Below are 21,055 nucleotides of genomic sequence, written 5' to 3' on the forward strand. Positions count from 1 at the left end.
AGGAATACACTGTCTTCACTCTGCTCTACAAACACACTGTCTTCACTCTGTATTAAGAACACACTGTCTTCACTCTGCGTTAGGAACACAATGTCTTCACTCTTCATTGGGAACACACAGTTTTCATTGTGCATTAAGAACACTCTGTCTTCACTCCGTTCTAGGAACAAACTGTCTTCATTTTGCTCCATGCACATCCACCGCAACTCTGCGTTAGGAACACACTGTCTTCACTCTGCGCTAGGAACACACTGTCTTCACGCTGCGTTAGGAATATACTGTCTTCACTCTGCTCCAGGAACACATTGTCTTCACTTTGCTCCATGCACATACACAGCAACTCTGCGTTAGGAACACACTGTTTCACTCTGCGTTAGGAAAACAATGTCTTCACTTTGCTCTAGTAACACACAGTTTTCACTCTGCATTAGGAACACAATGTCTTCACTCTGCATTAGGAACACACTGTCTTCACTCTGCTCTAGGAACACAGTCTTCACTCTGCATTAGGAACACACTGTCTTCACTCTGCTCTCGGGAACACACTGTCTTCACTCTCCATTAGGAACACACGGTCTTCACTCTGCTCTAGGAACACACTGTCTTCACTGTGCTCTAGGAACACAGTGTCTTCACTCTGCTCTAGAAACACACTGTCTTCACTCTGCGTTAGGAACACACTGTCTTCACTCTGCATTAGGAACATTCAGTCTTCATTCTGCACTAAGAACACACTGTCTTCACTCTGTTCTAGGAACAAACTGTCTTCACTTTGCTCCATGCACATCCACCGCAACTCTGCGTTAGAAAAACACTGTCTTCACTCTGCGTTAGGAACACACTGTCTTCACTCTGCTTTAGGAACACACTGTCTTCACTCTGCTCTAGGCACACACTGTCATCACTCTGCATTAGGAACACACAGTCTTCATTCTGCATTAAGAACACACTGTCTTCACTCTGTTCTAGGAGCAAACTGTCTTCACTTTGCTCCATGCACATCCACCGCAACTCTGCATTAGGAATAAACTGTCTTCACTCTGCGTTAGGAACACACTGTCTTCATTCTGCTCTAGGAACACACTGTCTTCACTCTGCTCCATGCACATACACCACAACTCTGCATTAGGAACACACTGTCTTCAGTCTGCGTTAGGAACACACTATCTTCACTCTGCTATAGGAACACACTGTCTTCACTCTGCTCTAGGAACACACTGTCTTCACTCTGCTCTAGGAATACACTATCTTGACTGTGCTCTAGGAACACACTGTCTTCACTCTGCGTTAGGAACACACTGTCTTCACTCTGCATTAAGAACACACTGTCTTCACACTGCGTAAAGAACACACTGTCTTCACTCTGCTCTAGGAACACACTGTCTTCACTTTGCTCTAGGAACACACTGTCTTCACTCTGCTCTAGGAATACACTATCTTCACTCTGCTCTAGTAACACACTGTCTTCACTCTGCTTTAGTAACACAATGTCTTCACTCTGCATTAAGAACACACTGTCTTCACTCTGCATTAGGAACACACCGTCTTCACTCTGCTCTAGGAACACACTGTCTTCACACAGCGTTAGGAACAAACCATCTTCACTCTGCTCTAGGAATACACTGTCTTCACTCTGCATTAAAAACACACTGTATTCACTCTGCTCTAGGAACACACTGTCTTCACTCTCCTCTAGGAACACACTGTCTTCACTCTGTTCCATGCATATACACCGCAACTCTGCTTTAGGAACACACTGTCTTCACTCTGCTCTAGGAATACACTGTCCTCACTCTGCATTAGGAACACACTGTCTTCAATCTGCTCTAGGAACACACTGTCTTCACTCTGCTCTACGAACACACTGTCTTCACTCTGAATTAAGAACACACTTTCTTCACTCTGCGTTAGGAACACAATGTCTTCACTCTCCATTGGGAACACACAGTTTTCATTGTGCATTAAGAACACACTGTCTTCACTCTGTTCTAGGAACAAACTGTCTTCACTTTGCTCCATGCACATCCACCGCAACACTTTTTTAGGAACACACTGTCTTCACTCTGCGTTAGGAACACACTGTCTTCACTCTGCGTTAGGAATATACTGTCTCCACTCTGCTATAGGAACACACTGTCTTCCCTCTGCTCTAGGAACACACTGTCTTCACTCTCCTCTAGGAACACACTGTCTTCACTCTGTTCCATGCATATACACCGCAACTCTGCTTTAGGAACACACTGTCTTCACTCTGCTCTAGGAACACACTGTCTTCACTCTGCGTTAGGAATATACTGTCTTCACTCTGCTCTAGGAACACACTGTCTTCACTCTGCTCCATGCACATACACAGCAACTCTGCGTTAGGAACACACTGTTTCACTCTGCGTTAGGAACACACTGTCTTCACACTGCTCTAGGAACACAGTCTTCACTCTGCATCAGGAACACACGGTGTTCACTCTGCGTTAGGAACACACTGTCTTAACTCTGCTCTAGGAACACAGTCTTCACTTTGCATTAGGAACACACTGTCTTCACTCTGCTCTAGGAAAACACTGTCTTCACTCTGCATTAGGAACACCCTGACTTCACTCTGCTCTAGGACACAGTCTTCACTCTGCATTAGGAACACAGTGTCTTCACTCTGCTCTACGAACAAAATGACTTCCCTCTGCCGCATGCACATACAATGCAACTCTGCATTAGGAACACACTTTCTTCACTCTGCTCTAGGAAAACACTGTCTTCACTCTGCCTTAAAACCACACTCTCTTCACTCTGCGTTAGGAACACTCTGTCTTCACTCTGCTCTAGGCACACACTGTCTTCACTCTGCATTAGGAACACAAAGTCTTCATTCTGCATTAAGAACACACTGTCTTCACACTGTTCTAGGAACAAACTGTCTTCAATTTGCTCCATGCACATTCAGCGCAACTCTGCGTTAGGAACACACTGTCTTCACTCTGCGTTAGGAACACACTGTCTTCACTCTGCGTTAGGAACACACTGTCTTCATTCTGCTCTAGGAACACACTGTCTTCACTCTGCTCTAGGAACACACTGTCTTCACTCTGCTCCATGCACATACACCGCAACCCTGCGTTAGGAACACACTGTCTTCACTCTGCGTTAGAAACACACTGTCTTCACTCTGCGTTAGGAACACACTGTCTTCATTCTGCTCTAGGAACACACTGTCTTCAATCTGCGTTAGGAACACACTGTCTTCACTCTGCTCTAGGAACACACTGTTTTCACTCTGCAGAATGAACACACAGTCTTCACTCTGCATTAGGAACACACTGTCTTCACTCTGCTTTAGGAACACACTGTCTTCAATCTGCTCTTGGAATACATTGTCTTCACTCTGCTGTAGGAATACACTGTCTTCACTCTGCTCTAGGAACACACTGTCCTCACACAGCGTTAGGAACAAACCATCTTCACTCTGCTCTAGTAATACCCTGTCTTCACTCTGCATTAAAAACACACTGTATTCACTCTGCTCTAGGAACACACTGTCTTCACTTTCCTCTAGGAACACACTGTCTTCACTCTGTTCCATGCATATACACCGCAACTCTGCTTTAGGAACACACTCTCTTCACTCTGCTCTAGGAACACACTGTCCTCACTCTGCATTAGGAACACACTGTCTTCAATCTGCTCTAGGAACACACTGTCTTCACTCTGCGTTAGGAATATACTGTCTTCACTCTGCTCTAGGAACACACTGTCTTCACTCTGCTCCATGCACATACACAGCAACTCTGCGTTAGGAACACACTGTTTCACTCTGCGTTAGGAACACACTGTCTTCACACTGCTCTAGGAACACAGTCTTCACTCTGCATCAGGAACACACGGTGTTCACTCTGCGTTAGGAACACACTGTCTTAACTCTGCTCTAGGAACACAGTCTTCACTCTGCATTAGGAACACACTGTCTTCACTCTGCTCTAGGAAAACACTGTCTTCACTCTGCATTAGGAACACCCTGACTTCACTCTGCTCTAGGACACAGTCTTCACTCTGCATTAGGAACACAGTGTCTTCACTCTGCTCTACGAACAAAATGACTTCCCTCTGCCGCATGCACATACAATGCAACTCTGCATTAGGAACACACTTTCTTCACTCTGCTCTAGGAAAACACTGTCTTCACTCTGCCTTAAAACCACACTCTCTTCACTCTGCGTTAGGAACACTCTGTCTTCACTCTGCTCTAGGCACACACTGTCTTCACTCTGCATTAGGAACACAAATTCTTCATTCTGCATTAAGAACACACTGTCTTCACACTGTTCTAGGAACAAACTGTCTTCAATTTGCTCCATGCACATTCAGCGCCACTCTGCGTTAGGAACACACTGTCTTCACTCTGCGTTAGGAACACACTGTCTTCACTCTGCGTTAGGAACACACTGTCTTCATTCTGCTCTAGGAACACACTGTCTTCACTCTGCTCTAGGAACACACTGTCTTCACTCTGCTCCATGCACATACACCGCAACTCTGCGTTAGGAACACACTGTCTTCACTCTGCGTTAGAAACACACTGTCTTCACTCTGCGTTAGGAACACACTGTCTTCATTCTGCTCTAGGAACACACTGTCTTCAATCTGCGTTAGGAACACACTGTCTTCACTCTCCTCTAGGAACACACTGTTTTCACTCTGCAGTATGAACACACAGTCTTCACTCTGCATTAGGAACACAAACTCTTCATTCTGCATTAAGAACACACTGTCTTCACACTGTTCTAGGAACAAACTGTCTTCAATTTGCTCCATGCACATTCAGCGCAACTCTGCGTTAGGAACACACTGTCTTCACTCTGCGTTAGGAACACACTGTCTTCACTCTGCGTTAGGAACACACTGTCTTCATTCTGCTCTAGGAACACACTGTCTTCACTCTGCTCTAGGAACACACTGTCTTCACTCTGCTCCATGCACATACACCGCAACTCTGCGTTAGGAACACACTGTCTTCACTCTGCGTTAGAAACACACTGTCTTCACTCTGCGTTAGGAACACACTGTCTTCATTCTGCTCTAGGAACACACTGTCTTCAATCTGCGTTAGGAACACACTGTCTTCACTCTCCTCTAGGAACACACTGTTTTCACTCTGCAGTATGAACACACAGTCTTCACTCTGCATTAGGAACACACTGTCTTCACTCTGCTTTAGGAACACACTGTCTTCAATCTGCTCTTGGAATACATTGTCTTCACTCTGCTGTAGGAATACACTGTCTTCACTCTGCTCTAGGAACACACTGTCCTCACACAGCGTTAGGAACAAACCATCTTCACTCTGCTCTAGTAATACCCTGTCTTCACTCTGCATTAAAAACACACTGTATTCACTCTGCTCTAGGAACACACTGTCTTCACTTTCCTCTAGGAACACACTGTCTTCACTCTGTTCCATGCATATACACCGCAACTCTGCTTTAGGAACACACCCTCTTCACTCTGCTCTAGGAACACACTGTCCTCACTCTGCATTAGGAACACACTGTCTTCAATCTGCTCTAGGAACACACTGTCTTCACTCTGCGTTAGGAATATACTGTCTTCACTCTGCTCTAGGAACACACTGTCTTCACTCTGCTCCATGCACATACACAGCAACTCTGCGTTAGGAACACACTGTTTCACTCTGCGTTAGGAACACACTGTCTTCACACTGCTCTAGGAACACAGTCTTCACTCTGCATCAGGAACACACGGTGTTCACTCTGCGTTAGGAACACACTGTCTTAACTCTGCTCTAGGAACACAGTCTTCACTCTGCATTAGGAACACACTGTCTTCACTCTGCTCTAGGAAAACACTGTCTTCACTCTGCATTAGGAACACCCTGACTTCACTCTGCTCTAGGACACAGTCTTCACTCTGCATTAGGAACACAGTGTCTTCACTCTGCTCTACGAACAAAATGACTTCCCTCTGCCGCATGCACATACAATGCAACTCTGCAATAGGAACACACTTTCTTCACTCTGCTCTAGGAAAACACTGTCTTCACTCTGCCTTAAAACCACACTCTCTTCACTCTGCGTTAGGAACACTCTGTCTTCACTCTGCTCTAGGCACACACTGTCTTCACTGTGTATTAGGAACACAAAGTCTTCATTCTGCATTAAGAACACACTGTCTTCACACTGTTCTAGGAACAAACTGTCTTCAATTTGCTCCATGCACATTCAGCGCAACTCTGCGTTAGGAACACACTGTCTTCACTCTGCGTTAGGAACACACTGTCTTCACTCTGCGTTAGGAACACACTGTCTTCATTCTGCTCTAGGAACACACTGTCTTCACTCTGCTCTAGGAACACACTGTCTTCACTCTGCTCCATGCACATACACCGCAACTCTGCGTTAGGAACACACTGTCTTCACTCTGCGTTAGAAACACACTGTCTTCACTCTGCGTTAGGAACACACTGTCTTCATTCTGCTCTAGGAACACACTGTCTTCAATCTGCGTTAGGAACACACTGTCTTCACTCTCCTCTAGGAACACACTGTTTTCACTCTGCAGTATGAACACACAGTCTTCACTCTGCATTAGGAACACACTGTCTTCACTCTGCTTTAGGAACACACTGTCTTCAATCTGCTCTTGGAATACATTGTCTTCACTCTGCTGTAGGAATACACTGTCTTCACTCTGCTCTAGGAACACACTGTCCTCACACAGCGTTAGGAACAAACCATCTTCACTCTGCTCTAGTAATACCCTGTCTTCACTCTGCATTAAAAACACACTGTATTCACTCTGCTCTAGGAACACACTGTCTTCACTTTCCTCTAGGAACACACTGTCTTCACTCTGTTCCATGCATATACACCGCAACTCTGCTTTAGGAACACACTGTCTTCACTCTGCTCTAGGAACACACTGTCCTCACTCTGCATTAGGAACACACTGTCTTCAATCTGCTCTAGGAACACACTGTCTTCACTCTGCTCTACGAACACACTGTCTTCACTCTGAATTAAGAACACACTTTCTTCACTCTGCGTTAGGAACACAATGTCTTCACTCTCCATTGGCAACACACAGTTTTCATTGTGCATTAAGAACACACTGTCTTCACTCTGTTCTAGGAACAAACTGTCTTCACTTTGCTCCATGCACATCCACCGCAACTCTTTTTTAGGAACACACTGTCTTCACTCTGCGTTAGGAACACACTGTCTTCATTCTGCTCTAGGAACTTACTGTCTTCACTCTGCGTTAGGAATATACTGTCTTCACTCTGCTCTAGGAACACACTGTCTTCACTCTGCTCCATGCACATACACAGCAATTCTGCGTTAGGAACACACTGTTTCACTCTGCGCTAGGAACACACTGTCTTCACACTGCTCTAGGAACACATTCTTCACTCTGCTTCAGGAACACACGGTGTTCACTCTGCGTTAGGAACACACTGTCTTCACTCTGCTCTAGGAACACAGTCTTCACTCTGCATTAGGAACACACTGTCTTCACTCTGCTCTCGGACCATACTGTCTTCACTCTGCTCTAGGAACACACTGTCTTCACTCTGCGTTAGGAACACACTGTCTTCACTCTGCATTAGGAACACTCAGTCTTCATTCTGCACTAAGAACACACTGTCTTTACTCTGTTATAGGAACAAACTGTCTTCACTTTGCTCTATGCACATCCACCGCAAATCTTCGTTAGGAACACACTGTCTTCACTCTGCGTTAGGAACACACTGTCTTCACTCTGGTCTAGGAACCCAATGTCTTAACTCTGCTCCATGCACATTTACCGCAACTCTGCTCTAGGAACACACTTTCTTCACTCTGCATTAGGAACACACTGTCTTCACTCTGCATTGGGAACACACTGTCTTCACTCTGCTCTAGGAACATACTGTCTTCATTCTGCATACAGAACACACTGTCTTCACTCTTCTCCATGCACATACACCGCAACTCTGCGTTTGGAACACACTGTCTTCACTCTGCTCTAGGAACACACTGTCTTCACTGTGCTTTAGGAACACAGTGTCTTCACTCTGCTCTTGGAACACACTGTCTTCACTCTGCGTTAGGAACACACTGTCTTCACTCTGCTCTGGGAACACACTGTCTTCACTCTGCTCCATGCACATACACCGCAACTCTGCGTTAGAAACACACTGTCTTCACTCTGCTCTAGGAACACACAGTCTTCACTCTGCATTAAGAACACACTGTCTTCTCTCTGCTCTAGGAACACACTGTCTTCCCTCTGCTCTAGGAAAACACTGTCTTCACTCTGCTCTAAAAACACACTGTCTTCACTCTGCTCTTGGAATACACTGTCTTCACTCTGTATTAAGTACACACTGTCTTCACTCTGCATTAGGAACACACAGTCTTCACTCTGCGTTAGAAACACATTGTTTTCACTCTGCATTAACAAGACACTGTCTTCACTCTTCTTTAGGAACACAATGTCTTCACTCTGCTCTTGGAACACGCTGTCTTCACTCTGCATTAGGAACACACTGTCTTCACACTGCTCTAGGAACACAGTCTTCACTCTGCATCAGGAACACACGGTGTTCACTCTGCGTTAGGAACACACTGTCTTCACTCTGCTCTAGGAACACAGTGTCTTCACTCTGCTCTAGGAACACACTGTCTTCACTCTGCTCTAGGAACACCCTGTCTTCACTCTCTGTTCCATGCACATACACAGCTACTCTGCGTTAGGAACACACTGTCTTCACTCCGCTCTAGGAACACACTGTCTTCACTCTGCATTAGGAACACACTGTCTTCACTCTGCTCTAGGAACACACTGTCTTCACTCTGCTCTAGGAACACACTGTCTTCACTCTCTGTTCCATGCACATACACAGCTACTCTGCGTTAGGAACACACTGTCTTCACTCCGCTCTAGGAACACACTGTCTTCACTCTGCATTAGGAACACACTGTCTTTACTCAGTTCTAGGAACAAACTGTCTTCACTTTGCTCCATGCACATCCACCGCAACTCTGCTTTAGGAACACACTGTCTTCATTCTGCATTAGGTACACACTGTTCATTCTGCTCTAGGAACACACTGTCTTCACTCTGCGTTAGGAATATACTGTCTTCCCTCTGCTCTAGGAACACACTGTCATCACTCTGCTCCATGCACATACACCGCAACTCCGCGTTAGGAACACACTGTCTTCACTCTGCTCTAGGAACACACTGTCTTCACTCTGCATTAGGAACACACTGTCTTCACTCTGCTCTAGGAACACACTTGTTCACTCTGCTCTAGGAACACAGTGTCTTCACTCTGCATTAAGAACACACTGTCTTCACTCTGCTCTAGGAACACACTTTCATCACTCTGTTCCATGCATATAAACCGCAACTCTGCGTAAGGAACACACTGTCTTCACTCTGCTCTAGGAACACACTGTCTTCATTCTGTGTTAGGAACACACTGTCTTCACTCTGCTCTAGGAACACACTGTCTTCACTCTGCTCTTGGAACACATTGTCTTCACTCTGCTCTAGGAATATAAAGGGGTTAAATCAGCTCCCTTTAGAGGGCGGGGTTTGCCTCAGGCGAAAGCCTGCCAATAAAGAGTGTGTGGAGAGGCGGCTCGGCCCTTTTGTTCCTCGCTACCTGTGCTAAGCTGGAACTTTGGTTCAGTAAGTTTAACAATAAACTGGTAAATATTCTTTGATATCGCATTGCCTTTATTTTGTGCCGGTACATCTGGCGCCTCCCCCGTGGGGCTTTGCCGAGAACCGGCCCCGAATTGGAGTCTCTTGCACCCCGAGCCGCTGCAGCGGTCTCTCTGGGTGCACGCTGAAACGGCTGAGATTCTGAGCGGCTCGATTTTCCCTGCTGCTTGTTAGAGTATCAAGCAGTTAGTTTGATTCGACAGAGCCTTTTTAACAGCGCCTAAGACTCTGTTCCGAGCCGCCCCGGCCAGATTTCCCGTGCGCAACCGCCCGCCGGCGCGCGCGCTGCCTGTGTCTGCTCCCCCTCCCACCCCCACCGCCGCCAGCGCTCAGGTCACGTGACAGCGGCCTGAGAGCCCCGGCAAAAAATACTTATCAGCTTGGTGTCTATTTCAATTTTGTTTTTGAGTCCTTTTATTTCAGATTTAGGACACGTGGATTCAACTGGGCTCTTTCGCCACCACTGGCAGGAACCAGTTATTACAGGTAAGAGAATTTTTTCTTTTCTAAATAATGTCTGACAACGTGACCTCAGCCTATTTCAATAGTTCTTTTGAATGCACCATTTGGGAGATCTTACAAGAGGTGTCTACCACACCACATATATGGATATTCCTGGGATTCTTAATTTTCTTTAGCACTATTTGGTTTGATAATAGGAAAATGATCAAATCTCTTAAGGCAGAGGTTGAACGTTTAAAAACTATTGAGAATGACAACAATCTTCTCAAGAATCAGTTTGAAGTTCTCCAGGAAGAAAACAAATCTTTGTTTAACATGACTCGGTTAACTGAGCAAAATCTAAAAAAAGTACAGGTTGATGTTAAGGAGAAATTCATTACTATGGAAGAAGGAACAGCTGAATTGGATCGTAAGTTTCAGCAGTCCCTTTCTGATGTTAAGGAGAAATTCATTACTATGGAAGAAGGAACAGCTGAATTAGATCGTAAGTTTCAGCAGTCCCTTTCTGTAGGAACTGAAACGTTAACTGAGAGAATCAAAACTGCTGAATGTGACAATCGAATTTTGTCTAAAGCGTATGACAGATTGGCGGAAAGATTGTCAATACAAGAAGGCACGGTTTATGCCATAAAAATTATGTCCAAAGATGACAAGTTATCTCTACTGGACAAATTTCATACTCTAGAATCCTCAATGAAGGCTTTAGAACATAATTCTGGGCAGGAGATTCAGACATTACAAAAAGCAATGGTGAATAGAATTGAAAAGATTGAGGAATTTCTAAATTCTGAAGAAGAAGAGCAAAGGGTAGAAAGGCAAATTTTAACTACATCTGTGGATAAATCCCTCCGGGACAATTTTCACAAAGCTCTACCTACAGCTCTACATGCCTTTCCTGTAATAACAACAGAAAAGGTGGTTGGTTCCAGAAACCCTAGGGTCATCAAGGAAGATACATGGGAGCCTGTCCGTATGAATGATCTCAAAGAAATTAAACAGGCCATCATGTCTTTTGGGATGCACTCCCCTTTTGTTAAAGAGATGCTAAAATCTTGGGCCACAACAAGCAAAGCAACCCCCTTGGACTGGCTCCAGCTGAGCTCCGCGGTCCTTGAGAGTGGACCGCACTTAAAATGGAAATGCTTATTCAGGCAAGAGGCTAGACTTTTAGAACAGCAGGAAAAGGCGAAGGGAATTGACGTTTCCCTAGATAAAATTCTAGGTGAAGGGCTCTTTTCAGACCCTCAGGAACAAGCTAATTTGGATGAAAACATACTTTCTATGTGTACTACAGCAGCCTTAAGGGCTTGGGACAGAGTACAAGACCCAGGACAGAGAATGGAATCATTTGTCACAGTTAAACAGGGTCAGAGAGAACCCTTCAGTGACTTTTTACAAAGATTAACTAAGGCTGTACAAATGGGGATACCTGACCCAGAAGCAAGACGTATAATAATTGAGTCTTTGGCTTACGAAAATGCTAATGTGGAATGCAAAAGGATCTTGAGGCCTTTAATGTTCAGATCAGCGTCCTTGGAAGAATGGGTCTTGCATACACTAGATGTTGACACATTTGACTATGGCACTGAAGCATGGGTAGAAGAAGCAATTTCCAATGGTAAAAGGAGACACCAGAATACCAAATGTTTTAATTGTGGCAAAATGGGTCATATGAAAAGGAATTGTAAACAACGGGTTTTCAGAAATAATAATAATGCGTCTTCTAGAAATAACAGGAATAGAAGGAATCAGCCTTCAGGTTTATGTAGAAGATGTGGGAAGGGCAGACATTGGACGAATGAATGCAGATCTACAAGAGATAGACAAGGCAACCTGATACAGACGGGAAACGTGAGAGGGGGGGCCTCTCAGGCCCCCATGGCAAACATGGTTCAGACATTCCCAGTTTCTGCAGAGAACATGCCTCGTCAGGACAATTAGAAAGCCACATGCCTACTGTTACAAGCAATAGTAATCAGAAAGATGAGTTACGTGTGTTTTGGCAAACTTCTATAAATGATCAAAGACCTAAGTTGAGAGTGTGTGTAAATGGCATTTTTATTACTGGCCTACTGGACACAGGTGCTGATGTAAGTATCATTACCCCAGAATCATGGCATCCATATTGGCCTCTTCAGAATGTAAATGTTCAGCTCCTGGGAATTGGAACCCTATCTCGAGTAAGGCAGAGCACGAGATGGGTTGAATGTATAGGGCCTGAGGGACAAATAGGAAAATTAAGGCCTTATGTAGCCAATATTGCAATGAATTTATGGGGTCGTGACCTATTACAACAATGGAATACTCAAATTAACATTCCTGCTACTTCTAGAGCCCATATTTCTGAAAGGAATATTAAAAGTTATTACAAAAGGACAAAACCAGCCATTAGGGCTGTGCAGGAACAAGCAATTGATGTCCCTTCAGAAATACCAACAGCCTTGCCTCTAAAATGGTTGACTGAGAAACCAATATGGACAAAGCAATGGCCTTTAGCTGAGGAAAAGCTACAGGCTTTAGAACAGCTGGTACAAGAGCAACTAGAATCTGGACACATAGAAGAATCTACCAGCCCTTGGAATTCTCCTGTATTTGTGGTTAAGAAAAAATCAGGTAAATGGAGAATGGTGACAGATCTCAGGGCCATCAACAAGGTTATTCAACCTATGGGCCCTCTGCAATCTGGAATTCCGTTGCCCTCTTTATTACCAAAAGGATGGCCTCTCATAGTTATTGATTTGAAGGATTGTTTTTTCACTATACCTTTGCAAAAAGAAGATAGAGAAAAATTTGCCTTCACAGTGCCTACTTATAACAATTCTCAACCTTCGAGGAGGTACCACTGGACCGTCCTCCCCCAGGGTATGTTAAATAGCCCCTCCCTGTGCCAATATTTTGTGAACCAACCATTGCAAATAATACGCAAGAAATTTCCCAAATCTATTGTATACCATTACATGGACGACATATTGTTATCTGATTCAAACATAGATACCTTGAACAGGCTGTTTGAAGAAATACAGATACTGTTACCTAAATGGGGATTGCAAATTGCTCCTGAAAAGATTCAGAAGGGAGATTCTGTTAATTATTTAGGTTATAGAATAGGTTTGCAAAAAATTAAGACACAGAAGGCACAAATTCGGAGAGATCGCTTACGGACTCTTAATGACTTTCAAAGACTGTTAGGAGACATTTCCAGTTTACGACCAACTATTGGGATAACACCTGATCTAATAATTCATTTGAACAAGACCTTGGATGGTGATAAAGATTTAAACAGTCCCAGAGAATTAACAGCTGAAGCAGAAAAGGAACTGACAATGATTGAGGAGAAATTACAACAGGCACATGTGGACAGAGTGAATCCAGAGCTCGATTGTATTCTCGTCATATTACCATCGAAAATTTCTCCTACAGGAATTTTAATGCAGAGAGATGATATTATCTTGGAATGGATCTTTTTACCACATAAACCAAGTAAGAAACTGAAAACTTATGTGGAAAAAGTCTCTGAGTTAATTATAAAAGGCAAGCTGAGACTTCGTCAACTAGCAGGCATAGACCCAGCAGAAATTATAGTGCCTTTCACTGCTGATGAACTAAAGAAATTATGGGAAGATAATGAACCATGGCAAAGAGCTTGTGCTAATTTTTTGGGAGACATTAATAACAACTATCCAAAAAGCAAGCGGCTCAACTTCATAAAGAGAACTTCTTGGATCCTTCCTCGAATAGTCCGTGATGCTCCAATAACTGGAGCCCGTACATTCTATACTGATGCCAATAAATCAGGGAAGGCAGGTTACAAATCAGAAGACTTGGGTAAGGTGGAACAAAGTCCTTATGATTCTGTTCAGAAGGCAGAATTATATGCCATTCTTATGGTACTAAGAGATTTTAAAGAACCTATTAATATAGTTACTGATTCACAATATGCAGAAAGAGTTATTTTACATATTGAAACTGCTGAATTTATACCTGATGATACAGAACTAACCTCATTGTTTATCCAGGTTCAAGATTTGATCAGGAACAGGCTTTGCCCTATGTACATAACACACATCCGATCCCATACGGGTCTGCCAGGTCCTCTAGCACAAAGTAATGCAGAAATTGATCAATTATTGATTGGTAGTGTGCTTCAAGCCTCTGAATTTCATAAAAAACATCATGTTAATAGCAAAGGTTTGAAGAAAGAGTTTTCTATTACATGGCAACAAGCTAAGGAGATTGTGAAGAAATGCCCTACCTGCTCTTTCTATAACCAAACGCCACTGCCAGCAGGAGTTAATCCAAAGGGCACTCATAGAAATGAAATCTGGCAGATGGATGTGTTCCACTTTGCAGAATTTGGCAAATTGAAATATGTTCATCACACCATCGACACTTATTCAGGCTTTCAGTGGGCAACTGCTTTAAGTTCAGAAAAAGCTGATTCAGTAATCACTCATTTATTAGAAGTCATGGCTATCATGGGTATACCTACACAAATAAAGACAGATAATGGTCCTGCTTATGTCTCTAGAAAGATGAAACGGTTTTTTGATCATTACAATATCAAGCATGTTACAGGTATACCATACAATCCTACAGGTCAAGCAGTCATAGAAAGATCAAATCGAACTATAAAGGATATGTTGAACAAACAGAAAGGGGTGGAAAACACCCCTAGAAATAGGTTACATAATGCTTTGTTAACCTTGAATTTTCTCAACGCTAACGAGAAGGGAACGACGGCTGCAGAAAGACATTGGATAATGGAAAAGTCTGCTGAACTAAATCAACCAGTTTATTTCAAGGATGTACTAACCTCACAATGGAAGCCAGGAGATGTGCTGCGTTGGGGAAGGGGTTTTGCTCTTATCTCCACAGGTGAGGAAAAATTATGGATACCGTCAAAATTAATAAAGGTTCGGTTTGAGGAAGAGAAGTCACTTGGAAAAGATAAATAACAATTCATTCACAAGGATGACCGACATACAGATGGTAAGGATTACTAATAGGATGGGGGCAGGGTTCTTTTCTTATCTCCACAGGAAAATATTCATCTCCAAAGAATTTGAGGGACCCTGAATATTTAATTACTGATGGATGGAAAATAGATACGACCCATTAAACATCAACAATAAAATTCTATAAGTATCGTAAGTATTGGTTTTATATATATTTATTTATATTTATATGTTTTATTGAACACTTCTTTATAAATGTGTAGAGCTGGTTTTGGAGTTGGACTATGGCTCAGTCCTTCTTCAATTCCAAGCCTGTTGATAAGAGATATTTCAAAGTTTCTGTCTCAGGTCAGGAGCCATGAAATGGGACAGAATAAGAATAATTTTATACTTGATAAACTTTCTTTGCCTTCCCTCACATCTGTGTCTTTCTTTATATGTCAGTATAAGTCCTTGTTGTTAATGTTTAAATTTCCCATAACAAGCAACATATTTTCCTACAGTAATTTTTGAAGTTTCCAGGATGAAGATGGGGCCCCACAACATCAACTCAATCTGGTTTTTATGACGTCATGAATTTTTTTTAAGCACTAATTTTGGATCTGTTTTTTGGTGCCAATTGCAAGAGACAATTTCATATGATGCACATTTTTGACGATGCTCTGGCCGGACCTTCTCGAAACACACAGAGACTAGTTATAGTCTTCTTAAGTCAAAGGTTAATTTGGGAATTTTACCATCGTTTGCTTTCACAGGGGCCCCTAAGAAGAACGTCGCCCCCATGTCAGCTAGAAGCAATCTAAGAGGACGACGTCCCCTCTCCCAACAGAGTTTGCCCACAGGGTTAGGGACATCTTTTAGTGGTTGGTTTAGGGGTGAGGGGACGGGGAGATATTGTATGGAATTAGGGATATATATATATATATATATATAAAAAAAGAGGGGGATTAACTGGATTGATGGGATGATTGGTATTTGTGACTTACTGTTTTTAGAAAATTATGTTGGTACTGTTTCTTGTATATTGATATATTGAATATTGAATGTGAGTGTTCCTACCTCTATTTTGGTATAAGAGTATGCTTATATTGTATGGATACATCTATCATATCACAATGTACATTTCTACCTCTGGTACTATTTATGTAATAACATTGTTTACATTTGATAAGTAATGACATTGTTTACAAGTGAAGATCATTGTCTTCATACATTGCACAATTGTTTATTCCCTTAGTTTTCAAATTAGATAGGTATTGAGAATTACATGTTTGTCATATTATTTTTAGGTTAATCAGGTTTTTTAGATACATAGAGATTATTTTCAGTATAGATAGTATAATCTTCAGCTTCTTTGAAGAGCTGTAGAAAATGGCCTTTAATCTAACCTAGAATTCTGTGCCATCGAGACACAATTTACTCCTGGCAACACCACTCTACTCCCGAGAGAACGTTGAGCACCAAAGACACTCCACTGGGAGCTTGTCTTCCTGGCAGAACTGGCCTTTGGGTTAAGAAAACCCATACCTCAACTACTGACTAAGATATAAACAGGATTGTCTTATCTTGCCAAGACAGGGTAGGATAATCCTAAGAAAGTTCCTTGCATTTGAGAATGGTATGTCAGTTATGTTAGGCCTTAGCCAAAGTTGGTTGACTCAACATTGCAAACGAGATTTTGGGTGATTGCCCAGGCAGTCAGTTGTCTCTGTCATTTGTTGCACATTTTGGATATCTCTTTTTTGTTAAGTAATATTTACTCCCTTCTCAGATCTTTGATGGAGTTGAAGATTATTTAATTGTAGTTACTCTTTAGCAAAACTTTTGCTCTCAATATTGTTTGTTATATTTATCATTTGTTATTATTGTTATAGTTATATTTGGTTTAGTTGTGTCTTATTTAGACAAAAGGGGGAGAAAAAGGGGTTAAATAAGCTCCCTTTAGAGGGCGGGGTTTGCCTCAGGCGAAAGCCTGCCAATAAAGAGTGCGCAGAGAGGCGCTCGGCCCTTTTGTTCCTCGCTACCTGTGCTACACTGGAACTTTGGTTCAGTAAGTTTAACAATAAACTGGTAAATATTCTTTGATATCTGCATTGCCTTTATTTTCTGCCGGGACAGGAATACACTGTCTTCACTCTGCTCTAGGAACACACTGTCTTCACTCCGCTCTAGGAACACACTGTCTTCACTCTGCATTAAGAACACACTGTCTTCACTCTGCCTTAGGAACACACTGTCTTCACTCTGCTCTAGGAACACACTGTCTTCACTCTGCTCTACGAACACACTGTCTTCACTCTGAATTAAGAACACACTTTCTTCACTCTGCGTTAGGAACACACTGTCTTCACTCTGCATTAGGAACACTCAGTCTTCATTCTGCATTAAGAACACACTGTCTTTACTCTGTTCTAGGAACAAACTGTCTTCACTTTGCTGCATGCACTTCCACCGCAACTCTGCTTTAGGAACACACTGTCTTCATTCTGCGTTAGGTACACACTGTTCATTCTGCTCTAGGAACACACTGTCTTCACTCTGCGTTAGGAATATACTGTCTTCACTCTGCTCTAGGAACACACTGTCTTCACTCTGCTCCATGCACATACACCGCAACTCCGCGTTAGGAACACACTGTCTTCACTCTGCTCTAGGAACACACTGTTTTACTCTGCATTAGGAACACACTGCCTTCACTCTGCTCTAGGAACAAACTGTGTTCACTCTGCTCTAGGAACACAGTGTCTTCACTCTGCATTAAGAACACACTGTCTTCACTCTGCTCTAGGAACACTTTCATCACTCTGTTCCATGCATATAAACCGCAACTCTGCGTAAGGAACACACTGTCTTCACTCTGCTCTAGGAACACACTGTCTTCATTTTGCGTTAGGAACACACTGTCTTCACTCTGCTCTAGGAACACACTGTCTTCACTCTGCTCTTGGAACACATTGTCTTCACACAGCGTTCGGAACAAACTGTCTTCACTCTGCTCTAGGAATACACTGTCTTCACTCTGCATTAAGTACACACTGTCTTCACTCTGCATTAGGAACACACAGTCTTCACTCTGCGTTAGAAACACATTGTTTTCACTCTGCATTAAGAAGACACTGTCTTCACTATTCTTTAGGAACACACTGTCTTCACTCTGCATTAGGAACACACTGTCTTCACACTGCTCTAGGAACACAGTCTTCACTCTGCATCAGGAACTCACGGTGTTCACTCTGCGTTAGGAACACACTGTCTTCACTGTGCTCTAGGAACACAGTGTCTTCACTCTGCTCTAAAAACACACCATCTTCACTCTGCTCTAGGAACACACTGTCTTCTCTCTCTGTTCCATGCACATACACAGCTACTCTGCGTTAGGAACACACTGTCTTCACTCTGCTCTAGGAACACACTGTCTTCACTCTGCATTAGGAACACACTGTCTTCACTCTGCTCTAGGAACACACTGTCTTCACTCTGCTCTACGAGCACACTGTCTTCACTCTGAATTAAGAACACACTGTCTTCACTCTGCGTTAGGAACACACTGTGTTCACTCTGCATTAGGAACACTCAGTCTTCATTCTGCATTAAGAACACACTGTCTTTACAATGTTCTAGGAACAAACTGTCTTCACTTTGCTCCATGCACATCTACCGCAACTCTGCTTTAAGAACACACTGTCTTCATTCTGCGTTAGGTACACACTGTTCATTCTGCTCTAGGAACACACTGTCTTCACTCTGCTCTAGGAGCACACTGTCTTCACTCTGCTCTTGGAACACATTGTCTTCACTCTGCTCTAGGAATACACTGTCTTCACTCTGCTCTAGGAACACACTGTCTTCACACAGCGTTAGGAACAAACTGTCTTCACTCTGCTCTAGGAACACACTGTCCTCACTCTGCATTAGGAACACACTGTCTTATCTCTGCTCTAGGAACACACTGTCTTCACTCTGCATTAGGAACACTAAGTCTTCATTCTACATTAAGAACTCCATGCACATCCACCGCAACTCTGCTTAAGGAACACACTGTCTTCACTCTGCTCCAAGCACATACACCACAACTCCGCGTTAGGAACACACTGTCTTCACTCTGCATTAAGAACACAATGTCTTCACTCTGCTCTAGGAACACACATTCTTCACTCTGCTCTAGGAACACACTGTCTTCACACAGCATTAGGAACAAACTGTCTTCACTCTGCTCTAGGAACACAGTCTTCACTCTGCATTAGGAACACACTGTCTTCACTCTGCTCTAGGAATACACTGTCTTCACTCTGCATTAAAAACACACTGTATTCACTATGCTCTAGGAACACACTGTCTTCACTCTCCTCTAGGAACACACTGTCTTCACTCTGCTCCATGCATATACACCGCAACTCTTCTTTAGGAACACACAGTCTTCACTCTGCTCTAGGAACACACTGTCCTCACTCTGCATTAGGAACACACTGTCTTCACTCTGCTCTAGGAACACACTGTCTTCACTCTGCTCTACGAACACACTGTCTTCACTCTGAATTAAGAAAACACTGTCTTCACTCTGCGTTAGGAACACAATGTCTTCACTCTGCATGGGGAACACAGAGTCTTCATTTTGCATTAAGAACACACTGTCTTCACTCTGTTCTAGGAACACACTATCTTCACTTTGCTCCATGCACATCAACCGCAACTCTGCGTTAGGAACACACTGTCTTCACACTGCGAGAGGAACACACTGTCTTCATTCTGCTCTAGGAACATACTGTCTTCACTCTGCGTTAGTAACACACTGTCTTCACTATGCGTTAGGAACACACTGTCTTCACTCTGCTCTAGTAACACACTGTCTTCACTCTGCATTGGGAACACACAGTCTTCACTCTGCTCTAGGAACATACTGTCTTCATTCTGCATACAGAACACACTGTCTTCACTCTGCTCCATGCAAATACACCGCAACTCTGCGTTTGGAACACACTGTCTTCACTGTGCTTTAGGAACACAGTGTCTTCACTCTGCTCTAGGAACATACTGTCTTCACTCTGCGTTAGGAACACACTGTCTTCACTCTGTTCTAGGAACAAACTGTCTTCACTTTGCTCCATGCACATCCACCGCAACTCTGCGTTATGAACACACTGTCTTCACTCTGCGTTAGGAACACACTGTCTTCACTCTGCTCTGGGAACACACTGTCTTCACTCTGCTCTATGCACATACACCGCAACTCTGCGTTAGAAACACACTGTCTTCACTCTGCTCTAGGAACACACAGTCATCACTCTGCATTAAGAACACACTGTCTTCTCTCTGCTCTAGGAACACACTGTCTTCCCTCTGCTCTAGAAAAACACTGTCTTCACTCTGCTCTAGGAACACACTGTCTTCACTCTGCTCTAGGAATACACTGTCTTCACTCTGCATTAAGTACACACTGTCTTCACTCTGCATTAGGAACACACAGTCTTCACTCTGCGTTAGAAACACATTGTTTTCACTCTGCATTAAGAAGACACTGTCTTCACTCTTCTTTAGGAACACAATGTCTTCACTCTGCTCTAGGAACACACTGTCTTCACTCTGCATTAGGAACACACTGTCTTCACACTGCTCTAGGAACACAGTCTTCACTCTGCATTAAGAACACACTGTCTTCACTCTGCTCTAGGAACACAGTGTCTTCACTCTGCTCTAGGAACACACTGTCTTCACTCTGCTCTAGGAACACACTGTCTTCACTCTCTGTTCCATGCACATACACAGCTACTCTGCGTTAGGAACACACTGTCTTCACTCCGCTCTAGGAACACACTGTCTTCACTCTGCATTAGGAACACACTGTCTTCACTCTGCTCTAGAAACACACTGTCTTCACTCTGCTCTACGAACACACTGTCTTCACTCTGAATTAAGAACAC

Source organism: Microtus pennsylvanicus, chromosome 2, assembly GCF_037038515.1.
Source record: "Microtus pennsylvanicus isolate mMicPen1 chromosome 2, mMicPen1.hap1, whole genome shotgun sequence".
Classification (NCBI taxonomy): Eukaryota; Metazoa; Chordata; class Mammalia; order Rodentia; family Cricetidae; genus Microtus; species Microtus pennsylvanicus.